The sequence below is a fragment of the Arvicola amphibius genome, chromosome 2 (genome assembly GCF_903992535.2).
Source record: "Arvicola amphibius chromosome 2, mArvAmp1.2, whole genome shotgun sequence".
Classification (NCBI taxonomy): Eukaryota; Metazoa; Chordata; class Mammalia; order Rodentia; family Cricetidae; genus Arvicola; species Arvicola amphibius.
In genome coordinates, this window is record NC_052048.2 from 193,860,821 (window position 1) to 193,883,310 (window position 22,490).

General features: G+C 42.4%; 1 protein-coding gene across 6 annotated transcripts in view; it reads right to left on the bottom strand.

The window, feature by feature from the left end:
- Ezh2 (enhancer of zeste 2 polycomb repressive complex 2 subunit) overlaps window positions 1–20,764 on the bottom strand; it is a 60,940-nt gene extending 40,176 nt beyond the window's left edge. For all 6 annotated transcript variants that reach the window (XM_038319874.2, XM_038319872.2, XM_038319871.2 and 3 more), the window contains exon 1: window positions 20,726–20,764. The gene's annotated coding sequence lies outside the window, so the exon portion shown is untranslated. The remainder of the gene's footprint in view (window positions 1–20,725) is intronic.
- Window positions 20,765–22,490: the final 1,726 nt, after the last annotated feature.

Sequence of the window (22,490 nt, forward strand, 5' to 3'; positions counted from 1 at the left end):
TCAATATCACCCTGTAAATGGCCTAAGACCCACCAGACTTTCTGCAAGATACGCACTAAGCAGCAGCTCCACGAAGGGCATTACGACAGGAAACAGTAGCTACTACAATGGGCACACTCAGCCTGCTTAAAAAGGACTACAAAGAAGCTTGTGCGCTTGAGGCTTGAGTGTGCTGAGCCTAACTGCGGCTCTAAGATGACCCTGGCTAGTAAAAGATTCAAGCAGTCTGAAGTGTGTGTGTGGGGGAAACAACAATAAAGGGCCAAGTGATCCAGTTCTGAGCTGATTTTGTTATGAAGACAATAAAATAAAAGCTTTTATAGTACAAGGCTGCCATAAAAGGACATATTTTGAAAAACACATCTGTCTCCAACAGCATATTTTAGTAGTTCTTTTGTGTGTATGGGCACACGCTTGCCATGGTGCATGTGGAGGTCAGAGGACATCTTTCAGAAGAAGCTGGTTCTTTCCACCATGAGGGTCCCAGGGACTGAACCCAGTCTGCAGGCAACAGCGCCTTCACCTCTGCAGCTGTCTCACCAGCTTTTCAACTGCACTTTAATATCTAAATGTTCTGATGGCAGCTGTTAGTCTCAAGATTTATTTTCAGTTAGAATCTACTGCTTTAACATATATTGTAAAGTCAATGGTTATTAAGATTTTAAGGATAACATAACAAGAACGTATTTAGACATTTGAATGACAAACTATTAAAAATTGGCTAAAAAATCAAGTCTTATGCCTGAGGGGAAGTGCATAAAATACACAACCTGTGCAGACCATATGAAATCTTGTATCAAAAATAAACAAAGAAATCATGCTGGAAAACTGAGGCTCCAGAAGCAGAAAGCAAATCACCAGTTATAAAGACCATTTAAAGGACTAAAGAAACAATCAAACTACTAGAAGAAAACATAAGGAAAGAAATTCAGACAGTGAAATGAACAAGAACTTTATTTTTTTGTGCAAGATCCCAAATACAGTAAACCAAAGCAAAAAATACGTAAATAGGTAAACAGGATATATCAAACTCAACTTCACATAGCAAAGGGAACAATTACAAAGCAATCCCATAAGTGAAGAGGTAACCTGTGAATGAATATTCGCAAACCATACAGCTAACAAAGGGTTAATAGTCAAGACTACATAAGGAACTCAAAAGGCTATGTTAAAAAAAATACTATAAAGACTTGGTCAACTACAAGTCACAACCAACTACATAATTCCTGCAGTTAATCTTCCTGCGATTTCCTAAGAAATGGGGAGAGGATTTGATGGGGAGGCTGCACACTTCTGTTCCACCTCTGCCTACATGAGGGGAAGAAAATGAGAGGACTAGGATAAATGCTAAAATTTAAGTTCTACAGACTATATGGCAGAAAAGACTAGACACTTTCTTTTAAAGTTCTCTGAACTTAAAAGCTGGTGCCATTAACCATATAGATGCCATAGGGCATCTCATCTTCCAAACTGTCCTAATGGAGAAAGACTAGCTGAGATACCCAATAGTAATTTGGAGAAGTTTTCTTTTCTAGAATACATATAGTACAACTTTCACTTCTTTAACTATAATGATAAATTTCCTAACTGGCAACCAGTAAGCTCAAACTAGACAATTTACAGTTTTTAATTTATTTACTTATTTAAAGTTTTGTTTGTTACGACAGGATTTCACTATGTAGCCTAGATTAACCTCAAACTGACTGTAGTCCTGCTTCAGGCCCCAAAATGTTGGGATTACAGGTATGAACCATAAGATTTACGTTAAGACTACATTGTTTTAAAAATGTTCTTTTTAAAATGGTGCTAAAGATTAAATAAAGCAAACCTTCATGTATGTTGTATGCTAAGCAAGCACATTACTATTGAACTATACTGTTATAGTTAACAAATTTTGATTTGTTTAAAACACTGGTTCAGGTACCAGTCAGATGGCTCAGGGGATAAGGGTATTTGCTGATGACCTGACAATGAAGGAACCTTAAACATTTGCCTCCATCAGACTGCCTGCAGGCAAGTCTGTGGGGCATTTTCTTGATTAATGCTTGATATGAGAGGGCTCAGCCCACTATGGGAAGAACCCCTCCTGGGCGGTATAAGAAAGCAAGTTGAGGGGCTGGAGAGATGGCTTAGAGGTTAAGAGCACTGGCTGCTCTTCCAGAGGTCCTGAGTTCGATTCCAGCACCCATGTGGTGGTTCACAACCATCTGTAATGAGATCTGGTGCCCCCTTCTGGCCTGCAGGCAAAACACTGCATATATAGTTTTTTAAAAAATGGCATTACAGAAAGCAAGTTGAGCAAGCTATGAGGACCAAGCCATTCATTGCAGCACTCCTCCATGGTCTCTCCTCAGTTCCTGTCCTCATTTTCCTCAGGGATAGTTTTTGGTGTAGAAATTTAGGCCTAATAAGACCTTTCTTTCCCATTTTTTTGCTTTTGGTCAGAATGTTCAATTTTATCAGCAGACCCTCCTAGAAATTATTTTTATTTAATAGTGGATGGAAATAGCAGTGAATGCCTGTAATCCAAGGCAAGCAGGACAAGCAGTTCAGGGCTAGGCTCAGTTACATGAGACCATGTTCTCAAAATAAAGGAAAAATATAAGCATCATCTTTATACATAACTTAAGCTTTCTATTTCTGATAGGCAAATACTCTCCAAAGACATAAAATTACTTAAGGAGAGAAATGGGATAACTCTAACACTGACTTCCTCTATGTGTTCAAGCAGCATTTCCACTAGCTACAAGTCCTCACTGATTAATTTAGAAAGGTTACTTCCCCCACCTTCCCTGACTCTAAAATATTTTTTAAAGATTTATTTATCTTTATTTTATGTGCACTGGTGTTCTGTCTGTATGTGTGTTGTGTGAGGGTGACAGATTCCCCTGGAACTAGAGTTATAGACAGTTGTGAGCTGCTATGTGGCGTCCAACTCGGGGCATTTTGGGCTCTTGATTGCTTCAGCGCAGTTTCTCAGACTAGCCCGTCCCAGCCCTGCTTGTACGGAGCACAGGACACGTGCGCGTGACTCAGTCTGAGCTCGCTAACCCCTCAGGCAGCACCAATCTAATTCAAGAAGATGATGGGCATCGAAGAGGATCCTTATGGAGTTTGACAGCCATTTGGGCAAGAAACTGCTCTTGCCTGGACTGTTGCATAAACTGAACACAAAGAACCAGCAGAGAGAGGACTGCTGAACTTGCCTAATGGTGAGATGATTCTTTGGGATTCCTGATTCATGAAAGAGTCTGCAAAACATTCTGCAGGACACAGCAGACACTGACTGAACTGCCTTTGAAATTTCCTGCTTCATGGAAACGTCTGCTGGAAACTATGGGCCTGAAGGCCGAAGATGGATGCCCCAACGGTACAGAGGAACTTTGGGTGACTGTCCAGGCAGCGAGATGTATCTGTGATTTCTAGAGTTTTGGAAGTAGCTTACTTCTTGTTCACCTAGGTAATATTATATCCTTCTGGAGTCTTTGATGGAGTTGAAGAATGGATAGTTATAGTTTTCCTTAGTTATGATAAAAGATAAAGTAGATATAAATATTGTAACTATAATTCTTGCTTGATAACTGTTTTGTTATACCTAATTTTACTATGTTAATGTTAAAGCCTTTTTTTTGTTTAAACAGAAAAAGGGGAAATGATGGAGGATTCTCATTGGCTAATAAACAAACTGCCTTGGCTTTTTGATAGGGCAAAATTTAGATAGGTGGAGTAGACAGAACAGGAAAAAGGAAGTGAGGTAGATGGCTCAGACAGTTGCCCTGCCTCTCCTCTCTGGGGCAGACGGCCATTCCTCTCCTCAGGGAGACAGATGCAATGAAGCCAGCCACCAGGTCAGACGTGCTTAATCTTTCCTGGTAAGACACCATTCGTGGTGTTACACAGATTATTAGTTATGGGTTAGTCAAGATGTGAGTAAGAGGCTGAAACTAATGAGCCAGGCAGTGTTTAAATGAATATAGTTCCCATGTAATTATTTCGGATAAAGCTAGCCGGTGGCTGGGAGCCAGGCGGTGGGAAGCCAGCCCACAGCTCATCACTACAGCCATGTGGGTACTGGGAATTGAACCCGATTCCTCTGAAGAGCAGCCAGTGCTCTTAACCACTGAGTCATCTCTGTAGCCCCCATTCCTGTGTTTGTTGTTGTTTGTTTAGGGTGTGGGGGGGTTCAAGACAGGATTTCTTTGGGTAGCCCTGACTGTCCTGGAAAACTCTATAGACCAGGCTGAGCTTGGACTCAAAGATCCACCTGCCTCTGCCTCCTGAGTGCTGGGATTAAAGGTGTGTGCCACCACCTGGCTAACTCTTAAATATTTTTGACAGCCACATATCTTATAAAACACGTTAGGAATTTAAAAATAAACTTGTCAACTTTGTTTATACTATAAAACAATTTGAATATAATACATCTAAATTAGAATTTCAAATACTACTGTAGCTTTCTGCTACCAAATGATAGACAAATTAGAAGAACTTATAAAGTTCACATAATGCAAATTGTCTACATGTGTATGTGTATCTGCATATTCATGTGGGTACATGTGTGCAGGTGTGTATACATGTATGCATAAGCCTGTGTTAACCTGAGTATAGTTCCTCAGGTACCAACCACCCTGTTTTCCGAAACAAGAAACTCAATGACGAGCTAGGCTGCCTCCTCAACCGTGGTTTGACAAGCATGCACCATAACACCCAGCTTTTTTCTTATTGACTCTCAGGATCAAACTCAGGTCTCCGTGCTTATGAAAAGTACTTTATTGACTGAGCTATATCTCACCCACCCAAGACAATTCTTTATATATACTTAAGAGAAGACGCCTCTTTCCCAGTTAAGTGTAGATTGACTTTTACACTAAAATGCATGATTTTCAACCAATTCAAAATAAAATATTGAAGAACATAAGCACGTGAAAAGATGTTGAGAAGCCCTAGTGCAATCAAAACAAAAAAGTCAGGCATGATGGTACTTGCCTGTCCCAGCACTTGGAAGACAGAGCCACACAGATCTCTTCCAGCTCCAGGCTAGTCTGGTCTACATATTGAGTTCCAGAGCTACACAGTGAGACTGTCTAAAAACAACAAAACCCACATGCCCATTTGGATGACCACTATCCAAAGAACAGAAAATAAACTGAAAATGGCAACACACACCAACAATCTGGAGATGATGGAGGCAATAAGATCATGAGTTCAAGACCAGCATGAGAGAAGTAGGAAGACTCTGTCTCAAAATACTTAGCAAGTATAGTGGAACATGCTTGTAATCCCAATAGTTAGGAGGCAAGGGGTTAACCCTAAGTTTAAGGTCACCTAGGCTACATATTGAGTTCAAGGCCAGCCTAGGTTACATAACTGGAACCTTTGTGTCGGAGGAGGTGCGGTAAGGAGGGGGTGTAAAATGGCACACTCATTATAGAATATGCTGAATATTGGTGAAGTTCCTCAAAACTTAAAGAAAATCACCTTTTGACTGAGCAGTCTCCCATTTGAATGAATATATAATCAAAAGAATTACAATCACAGCCAGCATATGGGAGATAAAAGTAGGAGGAGCCAGAGTAAGAGGTTAGGGGAGAATAAATTCAGAGCAGGGGGAAGAATTTGTCCAATATGCATTGCAGCACCATTCAAAATAACCAAAAGACAGAAACTACACACATGTCCATTGGCTCATAATAGATTTGAAAATATGGTTTATCTATCATGGGATAGTAAATTGCCTTTTAAAAAGACAATTCTAGGGTTTTTGGTTTTTGATTTTTTGTTTGTTCATTTTGTCTGTTTGCTTTCTAAAGAAAGATTTGGAGTTGGGCGGGTAGGGAGAAGCAACCATGATCAGAATAAACTGTATCAATTTTTTTGATTAAAAAAATTGTGACACACCCTACAACACAGACGAACTTCATACACTAAGGAAAACAAGCCAATCACAGGAGAACAGGTAGTCCATTTCCATTCATACAAAGTTGATGCGAAGGTAATTTCAGTTTTTAGCTTACTGAAATTTGTCCTGTGTTCCTGGTTCTGTTATACATCATTTTAATGTTTTTCTTGCTTTAAGTCTTTTTCTATGACTTACTCATTGCTATTTTACATTTATTTTGTACTACTTGAAATGATGTTAGACAAAAGGTAAATTCAAAAGATTTCATTATTCAAGTTCAAAATGGGTCACAAAGCAACAAAGACAGCTTGAAACGTCAACACACATTTGACCTAGTAACTGCTCAAGAGTGTACAAGGAAGTAGCAGTCTAACAAGTTATGAAAAGATGAAGCCTTGAAGATGTGGAATGAAGTGACTAGCACTGGAAGCTGACAAAGCCAGCTGAGAACAATTACTGAAGCACCTCTCACAACTGCCCCGCACCGCGCCCCGTGTCTGCATTTGGTGCGCTGGCACCCAGTTACCGAGCTTCGGGCAAGGGTCTGGAGGTTAAAATACACACACACACACACACACAGAGAGAGAGAGAGAGAGAGAGAGAGGAGAGAGAGAGAGAGAGAGAGAGAGAGAGAGAGAGAGAGAGAGAGAGACAGCGACACAGGTCATCCTTGAATTCCCACGAATGCCTCCTTTATTGTGTTCAGGGGCAGATTATATAGAGATAGCCACGCTCCAGCCAAACCCACCAGAAACCACTCTCCTGCCATCAGGAACTCCTGAAGGTCTCGTGCTCAGAGCAGCTGTAGGCACTCAGATCAGGGGATTACAAGAAATTCAGGATCTGGGGTCTCACTCCTCCCAACACACAACTACACAAGAAGCTGCCACAGAGCTCAGTGTGCACCACCCAATGGTCACCTGCATTCGAGACAAACTGGAAAGGTGAAAACATTCAGTAAATGGGTACCTCATGATGAAAAGTCAACACTTGACGTTTTGAACTGCTCTCCTCTCTTTATCTATGCAACACTTATCTATTTCCCCACCTGACTGCAATATACAAAAAAGGGGATTATACACAACAACCAGGACAACCAGCTCAATGGTTAGACCAAGAAACTCCAAAGTAATGCCCAAAAGCCAAGCTTGCACCAAAAGGTTATGGCCATGGTGCAATCCACTACAGCTTTCTAAATCCTGAAAAGATCTGTATGTCCAAGACGTGTGCTCAGCAAATCAACAACACACACCAAAAACTACAACACTTGCAGCCAGCACTGGCCAACAGAAAGCCCAATTTTTCTCCACAGTAACACATATCACACAACCAATACTTCAAAAGTGGAATAAATTGGACTATGAATTTTTACCTCATCCACCATATCCCCTCACTTTTCGCTCACCAACCATCTCTTCTCCAAGTACCTCAACAACTTCTTGGAGGGAAAACACCTCCATAGCCAGCAGGATGCAAAAAATTCTTTCCAAAAGTTTGTCAAATCACGGAGTGTAGCAATGCAATATTCTGAAAACATCTCTTCCATTCTAAAAGACTGGAACTTTTGCTGGACTTCACACCCAAGTTAATAATATACCTTGAGGTCACTTAAGACTGCTAACCTACTGTGTACTCACATTGTTTACCTGCCTTTAAGAGAACAATGTAACAACCAACCTTACTTGCCTTGGATTTCCCTTGTAATCAACTTTTACAACTGAAGCTAATGTATAGCTGGAATCTTAAACTGTATATTCTTCCATGCCCCTGACCCAGCGTAATACATGTATGTCATTTCCTGAGAGCAGCAAATGCAGAAGTTGAAAGCAACTTCCTAAAATCTACCACAAAGGTTCAAAGCAACTTGTGGTTATTGGTTGATAAGCAATGATGTTTGTTATCTGGATCAGTTGGGTTCAGTTGGAGCCAGTGACTTAATCCCTTGTAAAACTCTGTTAAAGATTTCTTTAAAAGTATCCTATTCCTTCACCATGTGATGCTTTCTGTGCATTTCAATAAATGCAGAGGGAAGGACAATCTGTTAAGGACAGATCTATACAGCTGATATGACAGGCACACAGCTCCTACAACACACAGGGACAGATTCACAAGACAGCTCTTCCAGCAGCTACAGATTCAGATCCATGCAACAGACAGAGGACAGAACACAGAGGGGTTATGAATAGAATAACCACTGTGTTGGTTAAACAACTCCAAAAGGAAGTGCTTTTATTTCTTTCCTTAATGAGACATCAATGCATGATTGACAACTCAAGAGTGAATTCTGATACATTATAATCCATGAAGTAGAGCAGTTTTTTGTTTTGTTTTGTTTTGTTTTATACACAATAGAAATCCAGGCATGGGAATGCATACCTTTAAACTCAACAAGGGGATCTCTCTGTTTCAAGCCAGCCTTATATAGCAAGACCATCTCAAAAAAAAAAATCTTGCTTGCAAAAATGTGTTGACTGTAATAGTAATTAATTTTGATTAATAAACATGCGTGAGCTTATTATAATGATTTGAAATTCAGCCCAACACAATTCTTTTCACATTAACTTAAGAGTCAAAAAACTCACAGAAACAAAAAGTAAAAAAGTTCTTTCCAAAGGTTGTAGACAAAAGACAAAAGTTCTAAAGATATGTTACACATCAGTGTGAATATATTTAACATTAGTGAACCAAACACTTTAAAACAGTAAACATAAGGGCTGGACAGATGGCTCGGCTGTTAACAACACTTACTGCTCTTGAAAAGGACCCAAGTTCAGTTCCCAGCACACATCAGGTGGCTCACAACTGCCTGGAACACAAACTCCAGGGACTATGATGCCAATGGTCTCCACAGGTACCATCATATATATTCCCCAGAGAGACATGCACACACATGTGATTAAAAATAATCCTTTTCAAAAAATGGTAAATGTTGTTCTTTAAAAAATGCTATAAAGTCCCAGGCGGCAGCTGTAGGCAAGCAGAAATGCTGTAGGTCCCAAATGGTGGTAGCGGACCATGTGGTGGCAGACAGCGGGCCCTGGGAGCAGCCAGTCCCAGGCAGAGATGGCTGCCAGTCCCAGAGCGGTGGCCCAAGCAGTGATGGCAGGCCATGCAGTGGCAGACAGCGGGTCCTACGAGCAGCCAGTCCCAGGCAGAGACGCCTGCCGGTCCCAGAGCAGTGGCTGGTCCACATGGCGGGTGGGCAGAAGACAGAGACATGGATAGGCACGACTTGCAAAGAGAGGTTGAAGATTTACTCAGGGGGTTATGAAGGGGGAAGGGAGAAGGTGGGCGGGGGGGGGGGGGAGTGGAGAAGTGGGGAGAGAGGCAGAAGTGAAGCTGCCTCTCCGAGAGGAAGATGGAAAAGAGAGCGAACTCAGGCCGGAAGCTGAAGATCAGCCTGCCTCAGCAGATGGGGATGGAGTGGGCATGACTTGTCTCTTAAAGGGACCAGGGACCAAAACCATAACAGTAAACATGTCTGTAATCCCAGTACTCAGGAGGCTGAAAGGTAGAAGAACCCCAGTCAGTTTGAGTCCACCTGGCCTACACAGTTAAATTCCAAGCCAGCCAGGGTTACACAGTTAAGACCCTATCTCAAAAACAAACAAACAAGGACAAGAGAGAAGGCTCATCATTTAATAGTGCTCACTGCTCTTCTCTTGCAGAAGACAGGGCTTCAGTTCCCAGTCCCCACATGGCAGCTCACAATCATCTGTATGTAACTCCAGTTCCAGGAATCCCATGCTTCTGACCTCTGTAGGCTCCTGAACCAACAGGATGCAATACATACATACTGTCAGGCACAACACAGGCACATAAAATTATATATATACTTTAAAATATATTTCTTTCTAAAAAACAAAAATATAAATGTGGTGTAGTGATATTTCATTTGTATTTTAATAAATAAAGCTTGCCTGAAGTTCAGAGAGAGAGTAAAACAGCCGCACTGGTCAGTCTTAGAGACCAGGCAGTGACGGCACACACCTTTAATCCCAGTAGCCACACTAGTTTACCATAGTAACCAGGCAGTAGTGGTGCACGACTTTAATCCCAGCACTGGAGAGAATTATAAAACAGGAGGAAACAGCTCTCAAACAGTCTCATTCTGAGATTCCTGGAGGCAGGATTGCCATTTCAGACTGAGGTAGAGTTAGCCAGTGGGTGATTGTTTTGCTTTTCTGACCTTCAGGTTGAACCCCAGTATCAGTCTCTGGGTTTTTATTAATCATGGTACAATGTGGTTTGGTTTGGTTTTGTGGCGCTCTAGTGGATTAAACCCAGGAATCTGTGTATACCAAGCAGATATTTAACCATCAAACTATCCCCAGCACTGTTCTGAGTTGTTTTTTCTAAAGACACTGTTTCACTTAGAAATTTCATCTACAGTAGGCACAGTAGGTCCAACAAATAATTAGTTCTATTTTTTACAAGCACATGGTTGGTACTCATATGTCAACTTCCCTACAGACTGTAACATCTAACACTAGAAGGAAGACTTCAGTGATGATTTATGTCAGCTCTCCTACTCCCTAAAGAACATCAACTATCCCACTCAGTTTGTTTCTTCTCCATTCCTCAGTCTTTGTGATAAAAAAAAAAAAAAAAACCACTAAAAGAGATAAAATGTTTTGACTTGTTGACACTTTTTCTTTAACTTACTTGAAACATTTTGCATGAGTTTGGTTCCTCTGAATGCACTTGATCACTTGGTAACTTTGCAGAATTGTCACTTGGTAACTTTGCAGAATTGTCAGTTTCCTTCCTTATCCACCCCTCCACCCCACCCCCTCTTGTTTTTCATGGCTGGGATTTCTAAAACTTTCTGGCTTTAAGTCTAATAAGTATTTAAATAAAATTCTTGTAATAATAAAATAATGAGTTAGCTAAGTGGCTATGTGATAGAGAAAGGCCATGTAAAGCCCATTTGCTGGCTCCCCCTTAGACTCTACATTCAGGAGGAAGGGCAATATTTAAATAATGGTTCAATCCTTTTTGTTGAAGCTATCCAGATCCTCTTCTTCAGACTATGCCAAGAAGTGAGGTTGGGTCCTGGGCCCTAACAACTCTTACAGCTTTGCCAGCCAGCAGTAGAAGCCAGAAGACACCACCATCCTCTCCACTGAGATGGCCAAACAGGTCATGGAGTATGCCCAGCAGCTGGAGATGATTGTGTGAGCTTCAGCCTGGGTGGGTGGACATGGCTGGTTAAAAAAAAAAAATGCAGTATAAACTGACCTTCAAAAAAAGCAGATTAACCTCTTAATAGTCTCCCCAGTGGAATGATGGGAGATAGTTGCTCCTGGAAAATTTGGGAGTTTGGGGGCCTTTGGGCCTCCTGGGTGTGTGTTACCCAGTGGTCAGGGCTCAGGGTTTTTAAGCATAAATGCCCAGGGACCCACAGGAGACACAGGCCCAGATGAGGAACTCTTGTAGCCAGCTGTGAATGCACTGTGGCACTAGGCACAGTGAAGCACCATATCTCAATTTTTTTAAAGTTTTGGCCATGGATTAAATAACTTTTTAAATGAAAAAATAAATGTACAATAATTTCAGTTTCTGGCACAGAAAAGAGCTCTCAAGTTTGCAGGGTTCTGGCTAATATAAACCTGTCAAATCTTTCACTAGTGCCTCCCATGTCCAATGACCCTTCCCAAGCTCTGCCATAAAGACAAACTTTTTAAGTGAAGGGACTGGAACTGAGAAAAACTGAGCAGCATATATCTCTGAACTGAAGAGCCTTCTAATTCAACTGAGATAGGAAAAGAAATATTTAACCACAGGCTAGACAGCATCTTGACATGTTAAAATAGTAAAATAACCCAGAAAAGAGCAATTGATTATCTCATAGCAATCTTTTCATTCATTAGTTATCTTTGAGGGGGGGTAGTTTCACGGCAGGATTGCTGTCCTGGCTGTCCTGGAACTCCCTCTATAGACCAAGCTGGTCTCAAACTCAAGAGATCCACCTGCCTCTACCTACCTGGAGGCAGCGCTGAGATTAAAGGTTTGGGCCACCACCACTCGGCTTCCTTAGGTATTTCCATAGGAGCTGTATTTCCTATAAACAAGAAGACCTGACAGACTGAATGACTGACTGACTGATGGAGATAAATGTTTATTCTGTACATTACCCAGAATGGCTAGCTTTACAAGTTTCTTACTTGATTCTGCAGCCATGGCAAAATTAAGCTCAACAATGAATGGTATGACCACCTACAGAGGTAGCTCCTTACACAAGAAGGAAGAATGATACATTAATTAAAGAAAGCTAAAATTGTTATGGGACAAAATTAACTGCTGTAGAAGAACAGGCTGATATTTTACAAAATGAAAACAGTATACCAAAATCAAATATTTGAGGATGAAATTTAAAATCAACCTAGACTACAGTAAGTTCTAGGCAAGCCTGTGCCAGAGACCTTGCCTCAGAAAATCAAAATTACCATAAGATAATTAACAGATGGCCATCAATTTTTAATAACTTTTTAGGGATCATTTTGCCTACATATATGTATGTGTATTATGTGTGTGAAATGCCTGAAAAGGCCAGAGAGGGTATTAGGTTCCCTGGGATTGGACTTACACATAGCTCTTACTACAATGTGAGGGCTGAGAACTGGACTCTCTCCTCTGGAAGAGCAGCCACCAGGGCTCTTAATTGCTGAAGCATCTCTCTAACACAGTCTCAAGACAACCACCATTTAAGGACTACCAATACCAAACTCAGTGAGGACTGGGGACACTGTAGCTCCTGTGCCATTTCCACCAGAACTGCCAACAGAAGTGGCACAACCACCGTGGGAAAGCTTGGTGGTCTCTTCTGAAGTGAAATCAGTATTTACAACTTGTCACCGCAATTCAACTTGGAGGCAGTTATTCAACAAAAACTAAAATGTAGGCAATAAGGATCCATGCAAATGGCAACAGCTTCCTTAATAACCAAAAACTAAAGAATTCCATTTATCCATCAACAGACAAAACCGAACAAACAAAAACCTAGAAAATTCACATAACAGAATCCTGTAGATTACAGTATAAATATACATCAAAACCATGCTGGATGGAAGAAGCCAGTCACGAAAGAACACAGTCTACTGTGCGCATGTAAAGTCCTGAGCAGGAGAAATCTGATCCCAGTTGAGGGTAATGAGATAGGTAACAGTGCTGATGGATACATTTGACAAAACTCCTCAAACTTTACCTTTCAAACCTGTGCGTTGTATATAAACCTCAGTTCAGTAAAGCATACTGTTAACAATAACCCATTACCTATCTTCTGAGCTACTACTCAGTCTCTAAGAAGTTGCCTATTCTAGCTACCTCATATAAATGGGATCATTTAATTTTTGTTTTCTATCAAAGTTGTTAAGGGGATTCAGAAGTTAAGAAAGAGCATGAACTACCATTCTACTGTACCCAAGTTCAATTCCCAACACTAATATCAAGCAGCTCACAACTGCCTGAGCTCCAGTTCCAGGGGAATCCAACACCTCTAGAATCTGGGGTCACCTGCATTCACAAGCAAGCCCCCACACACATACACATAATTAAAAATAATAAAAATAAACCTTTTTTGAAGGGGCTTTTAAAAGTTGTTGAGGGTTTTTTGTTTTCCTTTCATTATACCTTTGGATTTTGTTGTGTGTATATACATATTATGTGGTGTGGGAGGTCCTTCTGTATATGTGTTGCTTTTGTTGGTTAATAAAGAAGCTACTTTGGCCTGTGATAGGGTAGAATAGAGCTAGGCGAGGAAGACTGAACTGAATGCTGGAAAGAAGGTGGAGTAAGGGAGAAGCCATGTAGCCCCGCTAGAGACAGACACAGACATGGGACGGAATGGAACCTTGCAGGTAAACCACAGCCATGTGGCTATGTACAGATCAATAGAAATGGGTTAACCAAAGATATGCTTAAGCTAATAGGCCAAGCAGTGTTGTAATTAATACAGTTCCTGAGTGATTATTTTGGGCGGCTGGGAAATGAACAAGAGCCCTACTACTACAATTATGCATATGGGCTCGTGTATTCACACAGTCCATACGCAGAAGTAAGAGAACGTAGAGGAGTTGATTCTCTTCTTCTGCCACATGGGTCCCTAAGATGAACTCAAGTCATCAGGCTTGGTTGCAGGCTCCTTTACAGCCATTAAGTCATCTTACCAGCCCTGTTGTTTTGAAAACAGGGTTCTCACACAGTTAAAGTTGAGAATTACTTGGAATTTATGATCCACTTACCCCAGTCTTGCTATGGAGTTGAGAATTACCTTGTACTTCTGACCTACCTGCCTCCATTTGCTAAAATTAAAGGTAAGTGCTATAGCGCTACGGTCAACGCTAGGCAAGCATGCTACCTAATGAGCTACATACTCAGCCTCAAAAAAACTTAATTCAAGGGAGCTGTAAAGGTGGCTCAGTCAATAAAGTGCTTGCCATGCAAACATAAAGACCTAGGTCCAGATCCCCAGCACCCACACTAAACAAAACAAATCAAAAAAGCTTGGGTTTAGGTAGACGGTAGTGGCACACACCTTTAATCCCAGCACTTGGGTGGGATTCGAGAGCGCGTTCAAAGCCAGCCTGATCTACAAAGCAAGTTCCAGGACAGGCTCCAAAAGCTACACAGAGAAACCCTGTCTTGAAAAACCAAAAAAGAAAAAAAAAAAGCTTGGGTTTGGCATTAAATGTCAGTAATCCCTACACTACGAGACAGCCTAGCTCCATCAGTGAGCTCCACATATTATAATGTTTGAAAGACTGTCTCTTTCAAATAAGATGGTATCTTACTCAAAAATAAGATGAAAAAATAACTGAGAAAGACATCGATGTTAACCTATGGCTTCTACAAATATCCACAAATACAATACACTCCCCACACAGAAAGCTGTCTCAAGGCTGGTATAGTGGTGCATGCCTATAAATCCTAGCATTCAGGAGGCAGAAGCATTAAGATCAACCAAAGTTTGAGACCAGCCCAGGTGATATAGTGAGTTTCACACCAGCAAAGTCTATAATGTAAAACCCTGTCTCAAAAAATAAATAGACACTTCTCGTGCCACATCCAGGCATGCATTCAACCTTGCAGCCCATCTAGGTCCAGCACCTCTTGCACCAGGGCCCAGCGGGATAAGAGTAGATCTCATCGTTCATTGAAGACACTTCTCTTTTCAACAATAGAAAACTACACCAAGTCAAAGTGCAGAGAACAAGTGATCCTGTGTTGCCCAACCCAACTGATACAACTCCTGCACCTAAAGCACAGGGGATATATCAAGAAAGGGGGAATAAAAACGTTAAGAGCTATAGGACCAGGAAATCTGCAGTGATTATGTTTCCTAGAAGTGATAAGAAAGCATCTTCACCCATGATATCTCAATAATATAGCTGCCTAAACAGGATCTGAAGTACAACACCAATAGACATACTAACATGGAGGAGGGAAATCTCGGGGTCCCACCCCTAAACAGAGAACTACGGGCAAATGAAGAATGCTGCTAAGTGGGAGAATATGAGGAGGGGCACCCTAGATTGGTTATCCAGTAATGATCAGCCCTGAAATCATGTATGTACACATAACACTAAATGGACTGAGTGAGTTGTATTTGTATATTTAGGTAAATACACACACACATACACCCTAATAACAGAGAAAGTGACAATGAACAAGGAGGAGTACATGGGAGGACTTAGAGAGAGGAAAGGAGAAGGGGAAAATGATGTAATTACATTTTTATTTTTAAATTCTTTTTGTTTTGTTTTGTTTGTTTCAAGATAGGTTTCTCTGTGAAATAGTCCTATCTGTTCTGACACTCAATTTGTAGACCAGGATGGCCTCGAACTCAGAGATCCACCTGTCTCTGACTCCAAGTGATGGGATTGAAGGTATGCACCACCACACCCAGCTTATATCTTTAAAAATAAAAAAAATCTCAACAAAAAAATTAATAAGCTAAAGAGATGGCTTAGCAGTTAAGAGAGATTACTCTTCCAGAGGACAAGTTGTTCCCAATACCCACAAGGCAGCTCATAAAACCATCTGTAACACCAGTGCCAGGATATAAAGAAAACATTCTCCTGGTCTCCATGGGTTCCAGGCAGAAACACGGTACATATACACACAAGGAAGCAAACACTCAAAATACATAAAATAAAAACAAATACATCTTAAAAGTAAATAAAAAGATGTTTCTGGCTTATTTCACTTAGCATAAGGTCCTCAAAGTCCATGTAAGTTACGCCACGCGTCAGAATCTCACTCCTTTTATGTCAGGATATCTTACTGCATAGGTAGGTGTTGACCGTATTTTGTCATCTGCTGACAAATGAATTAAAAATAAAGTAACATGTCATCACAATTTTTAAAAAATATGTCAACAGTAGATATTTTAATATCACAGTCATAAACTGTTTAATGACAGAGATACATTTGTAACACCTGGAGTGTACTTACACAAACTGCAATAGCTACATTGTCATTAAGCAATAATATTATGACACTGTGCTCATATACATGGTATCACTGACCAAAACTTCATTACACAGCGCCTCATTTCATTATGTAGAAATCCCTTTTCTCACTTCATTTCTGCCATATTTTTGTGTCACAGAGGTATATTCTGCTATGGTATGGAACTATGTGACCATTTTAGAAATTTATCAGCTACATGGGCTGATGAAATGGCTCATCAGTCATGAGTACTTGCTACACAATCATGAGGCCTGCATTCTGATCATCACCCAGATAACAGCCAGGCATCTTGGCAAATCCCTGTACCTCAAGCTTGAATGGATTGGAAACCCAGTTTTGGCTTTCTGCACACACATACACACACACACACACTCATGTACTCACACACGCAAATAAATGATTTTTAAATTGTGTGTGCATGTGTGTGTGTGTGTGTGTGTGTGTGGTTTGGTGCGGAGGTCAAAGGACAACCTGCAGGAGTCAATCAGTTCTCTCCACCATGTGGGTTCACAGAGAAAAAAACTCAGATCATGAGACTTGATGCACTTTTGTTCACTGAGCTATCCAGACAGCCCAATAAATAAATTTTTTAAAAAGAAAAGTATCAGCTCTAACTTCTATAACTTTTGAGATCTTACTAGATTTATCTCTACTTTTGCCATTGAGAAAGAATGAAGAGCAGGCTGCAGAGGTGCACAGCAGTATACAGGACCATCAAAGAACGATGAAGACCACAACCCAGTAAGTGACAAGATGACACTGGCACTGCTTCCTCCAGTTTTAAACAACTTACCTGAAGTTATTACAGTAAAGAACTCATTAATTCCAACAAGGTATCTTTCAATTAAAAGACTGGCCACCTTCAAGCTAAGCACAGTGACACATGCTTATAATCTTAGCTACTCAGGAGGAAGGAAGATCAGGTAGGAAGATCATTGACAGCCAATAGTTTGAGGTTATTCTGAACACATCAAGATCACTTCCAAAAAAAAAAAAAAAAAAAAAAAAAAGGAAAAGAAAGGAAGAAAAAGCAGAAAAAAAGGAGAAGCACAGCATGGTGGTGCACATTTACAAACCTAGTACTCAAGAGGCTAAAGCAGGAGGACCTCAAATTCCAGGTCAGACACAGCTACAAATCAAGGCCTGGTCTTAAAAACGGAAAGTGTGGCATGGTGGCATGTGTCTATAACCCCCGTACTCAAAGGCCAAATTATTTCACTGTATCTTTTCCTCTTTCCTTAATTCATTTGATTATTAAGATCTTTACTCTCTGGAAACTACCAACCTACCAAAACTAGGACAGAACCTCTGTCCCAAGGCACTTATACAGCGTGACGCACAGACAACTGAACCATTTGATATGTGCTATAATAAAACCCTGTGGGAATGACATAAGTGTGCCTAGGAAGTCTGGGATGGCCTCTCCAAAATAAAGCACACAATCCTGGACCTTTCTCTTGATTTAATGTATTGTTCCTTTCTACCCATGCCCCACTGTAAAGATTTCACCAACCCGGGAAGTAGAAAAAGACAAGCTCTCCTGAGTAAATTGGGAGCATGGGGACCTTGGGAGAGGGTTGAAGGGGAGGGAAGATGAAGGGAAGGGAGTAGAGGAAAAAATGAAGAGCTCAATAAATATAAAAAAAAAAAATTTCACCAACCCGTAACTTCTAATTTACAGAAAGACTCTTCATATCTATAGTGACATAAAGACTTAAAGCTAATCAATAAACCAATTCTTTTTTTTCTTTTTGGTTTTTCAAGACGGGCGTGTGCCACCACTGCCCAATGATAAACCATTTCTAATTAGCCCATAATTCATTGTATCAGCAGAGGAATTTTCCTTGTTGGTTTTTCAAAAGCCAATCTACTTTCTTCTTTATTATTTAAAGGGTAATAACGAAATAAATCTAAACTTCTTAAGCATACAACCTCAAACTATGAAGGTCATCATAAAGCAGAAGAATTTCAGATTTGAGAAAATGTGTGATTTGGGAAATCTGCTAAAACCTTTAAATGGCCACAACTAAGATAATGGTTACATGTATCCATGCAAGAGAAAATCAGTACCAAAAAGGACACTTCTAGCTACACTAAATCAACAAGTGGCTTTCTTTTCTATCACTAGACTGCCTAAACACTCTAGATTCTACCAGAACCTAAGGTGAAAATCTTAACCAATTCCTCAAAAAGAGGTTTTAAGAAATATCTGTGGCAAGTACAAGATAACAAATGTCAACTAGAGAACAAATCACATGTTCAGGAAAAACTGAAAATTTTAATTTCTAACATCCAAGTTTCTACCAAAATTCTACACAACAAGCTCACACCATAATGAATAAGATTATCAATAGGATTTTAATATAAATTCAAACCTTGTTTCACAATCTTAACAGTTGGAGCAGCACCTGGAATGTCTGTTCCAAGATGCTCTACTCCACAAATCAGAAGCAGTAGCTTCGACACTGCATTTCTTTTGTCTACATTTGTAGGAAGCTGTAAGTTAGCAGATGTACTTTACGTCTCCATCAAATAAAACAATGCAATAAGGAGAGTCAGGGCTTTCTGACTTTTTTTTTTTTTTGGTTTGTTTTCTTATTAAAAAATATATTCAGGTACCATCAAAATAAGAATTTAGGATGCAATTTTCCTAAAGTGTGTCTGGGACTTTAAATATTTTATCCTCTAACACACCCGAAGAGAAAAAGCGGAGTTCTTTTCATTTAAGACCAGAATCCAATCCTTTTCCAACTTGAGAGAACAAGAACAGGAAATTAATTATAACCTAAATATTTCCACGATCTTTCAAATAAAATTATAATTATACGAACAAATATGAATTCACTGCTAATGTTCATTAGTGAAAGGTAATAGAAAATAATTCAAAAATCGCCAGAAACATAAACTACATTCAACTGTGACCGCATTAGTATTTTAAAATATTTTTTAAATGTTTTATGTGACATTAAAATTCCAGAAAATTAAACTGGTAACGACTTTCTTGAAACTAAGAAAGTGTTGTTGTAAAGTATTTTAAATATCAAAGGCAGATTTTTACGTCAAATGAATTTAGATTCTACAGAGCCTATGTGATAAACAAAGGAAGTTTCATTGAATTGTGACCAGAATACATTCGAATTTCTTAGATAACAAACGTCTTTTCTGACTCACCAAAGCTATTGTTCAAGGGAAACATGACCCGTTAATAAGAAATTGTCAACCCTACAGCCTAACCCACATTTCTCGTGGGCATTTTATTTCGATCATCTAGTTCTACCATCTCTTCCACAGTCAACCCCTGGAGATTTGGGGAATAATAGCTGAGTAAATGACAGTTGATTTCGTTAGCACCTGTCGCCATTCTCAGAAGCACACAAGTTGGCCAAAACAGCCCGTAATTTTTTTCTTTCTCTAAAGATTACGATTCTTTAGAAAGTGGAACTCCCACGGCGCTCACCAAGTTTTCGAAAGCCCGTGCTTTGTCAATTTCTCCCATTTTCAAAAAGTAGCCCTGCGGCATAGATCTGGAGCGTGCGAGGGAGGGGGTTGTACAATGAAGTGAGAACTCGGCAGCAAGCCCTCCACGCCAATACCACCACGGGAAGGGAACACAGCTCGACTTTTCCAGCGAACTTAGCACAAAGCCAGGCGAGGACGCGGGCTGCCCCAGGCTGTGGGAGACTCCCGGCTCTCGGGGAAATGTCAGCCTCGGGGCTAAGGGAGTTCCCACCTCTCGCACAGTCCCGAAGCAGCCGGGCTGGGCGCCGGTCGGTCGCCCCCCAGCAAGGGCCAGGCAGGGACCAGCCCTGCCCACTCGCGCTCGCGTCGCGCCTCCCCACGCCCCCACCCGCGCGGCGGGAGCCCCGAGTGTCGCGTCCTCCCCTCCCCTCCCCTCCCTCCCGAGACACAGTCTGTCCTTTGTCTGAGTGCGGACTCTCGGCTCGGTCCCACCAACTTGTGTGTAGGTCCCGTCCCACCCGGGCGCTCGCGCCGCCCCGCCACACAAAGGAGACTCGCGGCGCGGAGCTGCCGGCCCCGATCGGCCACAGGAACGCCCCCAGCCCCAGCCCGGCGGGATCAGGGTCCCGGACAGAAGCCCCCACCGCCGGCCCCCGCCCGCCCGCATCTCCGGGGACCCACACAGTCCACTCGTGGGACCGCATGGACCGCCCCGCACCTCACAACCCCCTCGGAAAGGTCTCCCCTCGCCCTAACGCAGCGCCCGGGTGAGCCCCGCTTGGGCGATGCCGGAGACTGGCCGGGCAGCCGCGCGGAGGTCCCGCGACCGCCGCCGCCGCCGCCCCGGGGCGCGTTCCAGATCCCTGACTGCCGACGGCCGGTCGCGAGCGCTACCTTCGCCCCGTGCGCCAGCCCGCGCCTCTCCCGCGCGCCGCCCCCACGCGCCGCCGCCGCCGCCACCGCCGCCGCCGCCGCCGGGACTCCACTGCCTTCGATGTCCCACTGGGTGTCGGACGCGACCGGACCGAGCGCCAAACGCAGCAGCCCAATCGCCATCGCTTTTATTTGCCCCCCCCCCAGCACAATCAAGCGCCGCCCCGATTGGCGGATGCGAGAGGGCGCCCTCCAATCAGAGGGCCCGTCGGGCGGGGAGCCTTTCGGGCGAGTCCCAGCCCCGGGAGCGCGGGGCTCGCAGGCGGCGGCGCGTGCGCGAGTGACGGGGCTCGCTCAGCGGAACGCGGCTGGCTCGGTGGAAGCGCCCCGGTCGCCGTCTTTGTTCTTTTGCCAACCGTGGGGTAGCGCTCGGGAAAGCCGTGGGCAGGCACGCGGGGAGCCGGCGCTTGGCGGGACCCGAAGCCCGCGGGAGCGGGAGGCGGGGAGGTCGGCGTGGCGGGAAGCGGCCGGAGGGCGGGCCGGCGCTTGGCGGGAATAGGCGCCGAGTCGATCTCGGGAGGGGGAGGGGAGGGGGCGGGCGGGCGCCAGAGCCAAGTTTGAAATAGTTCAAAACTCGGGGGTGGTTAACAGTTTTAACCGCCGTCTTCTGGCGTGCACGTCCTGGGCCGGGGGTCCTACGCTCGTGTCGGCGCCGCGGAGGGGAAAGCGCGTGGCGGGCCCCGCGGGGCGTGTTGTGCCCTCGCGGCTGACAACCACCCGGGCGGAGAAAGTTAGTGCGGTTCCTTTCGGCCCCCGGCGGCTTTGGCTACCAAAACTGCCGCCTAGTGCCCCGGCAACGTAAGAAAAAGCGACATGACGGTGACTTCAGATTTCTCTGAAAGGCCTTCCAAGCCGTGCTTAACGGTTCTCAGCACTTGTCAGGTTTCAGATTGTTCATGAACAACTTTTGAATGCAGATCGCTTACCCCGTGTTGTCTCAGGAAAGTGTAAGAAAGATTGCAGCATTTGTCAGTGGTTAGAAACCATCTTGGGACTCAACCTATCTCAACCCAGAGGAATTAGAAAAAGTGCTTAGTATACACTCTATCCCCTGTTGGATTATCTGGCAACGGAGTGAAAGGTATTTCGAATTTACTTTTAATAAAATGTATCTGTATGGCAAAATCCCACAGACCTGTAAAAACAGATTCAATAATAGTTCAGGCTGAGAATTTATGACACTGGAAATTGAGTAATGTATCTGTATTAGTCATGGTTCTCTAGAGGATCAGAACTGATAGAATGAATACATATATGTTTGTGTGTATATACACATACATATGTAGGCATGTATAGTTAAATATAGGATTATATATATTTATGAGATTTACATATATATTTGCAAGATATATATTTATAAGGATAGCTTAAAACCTGTGGTCCAGCTAGCCCAACAATTACTGTCTACCAATGGAAAATCCAAGAATCGAGTGGTTGGTTGTTCAGTATGCAAGCCTGGATGTCTTTGACTGGTTTTTAATATACACAGGAAACCCGAAGAAGTGGTCTCTTCTCCTGCAGGAGGGACTGGATTTGCCAGCTAGAGTGAGGACAGGTATATCTTCCCACCTCAAAAGATTAAAAGCCAAATGATTTAATTAAGAAAAAAGTGCTCACAGGTGTACCCAGCCTCTTGGGTTTTAGTTAATTCCAGATATAGTCAAGTTGACCACCAAGAATAGTCAACAAAGTATCTAGTCCTTCATGTATACAGAAACAAGTCAAT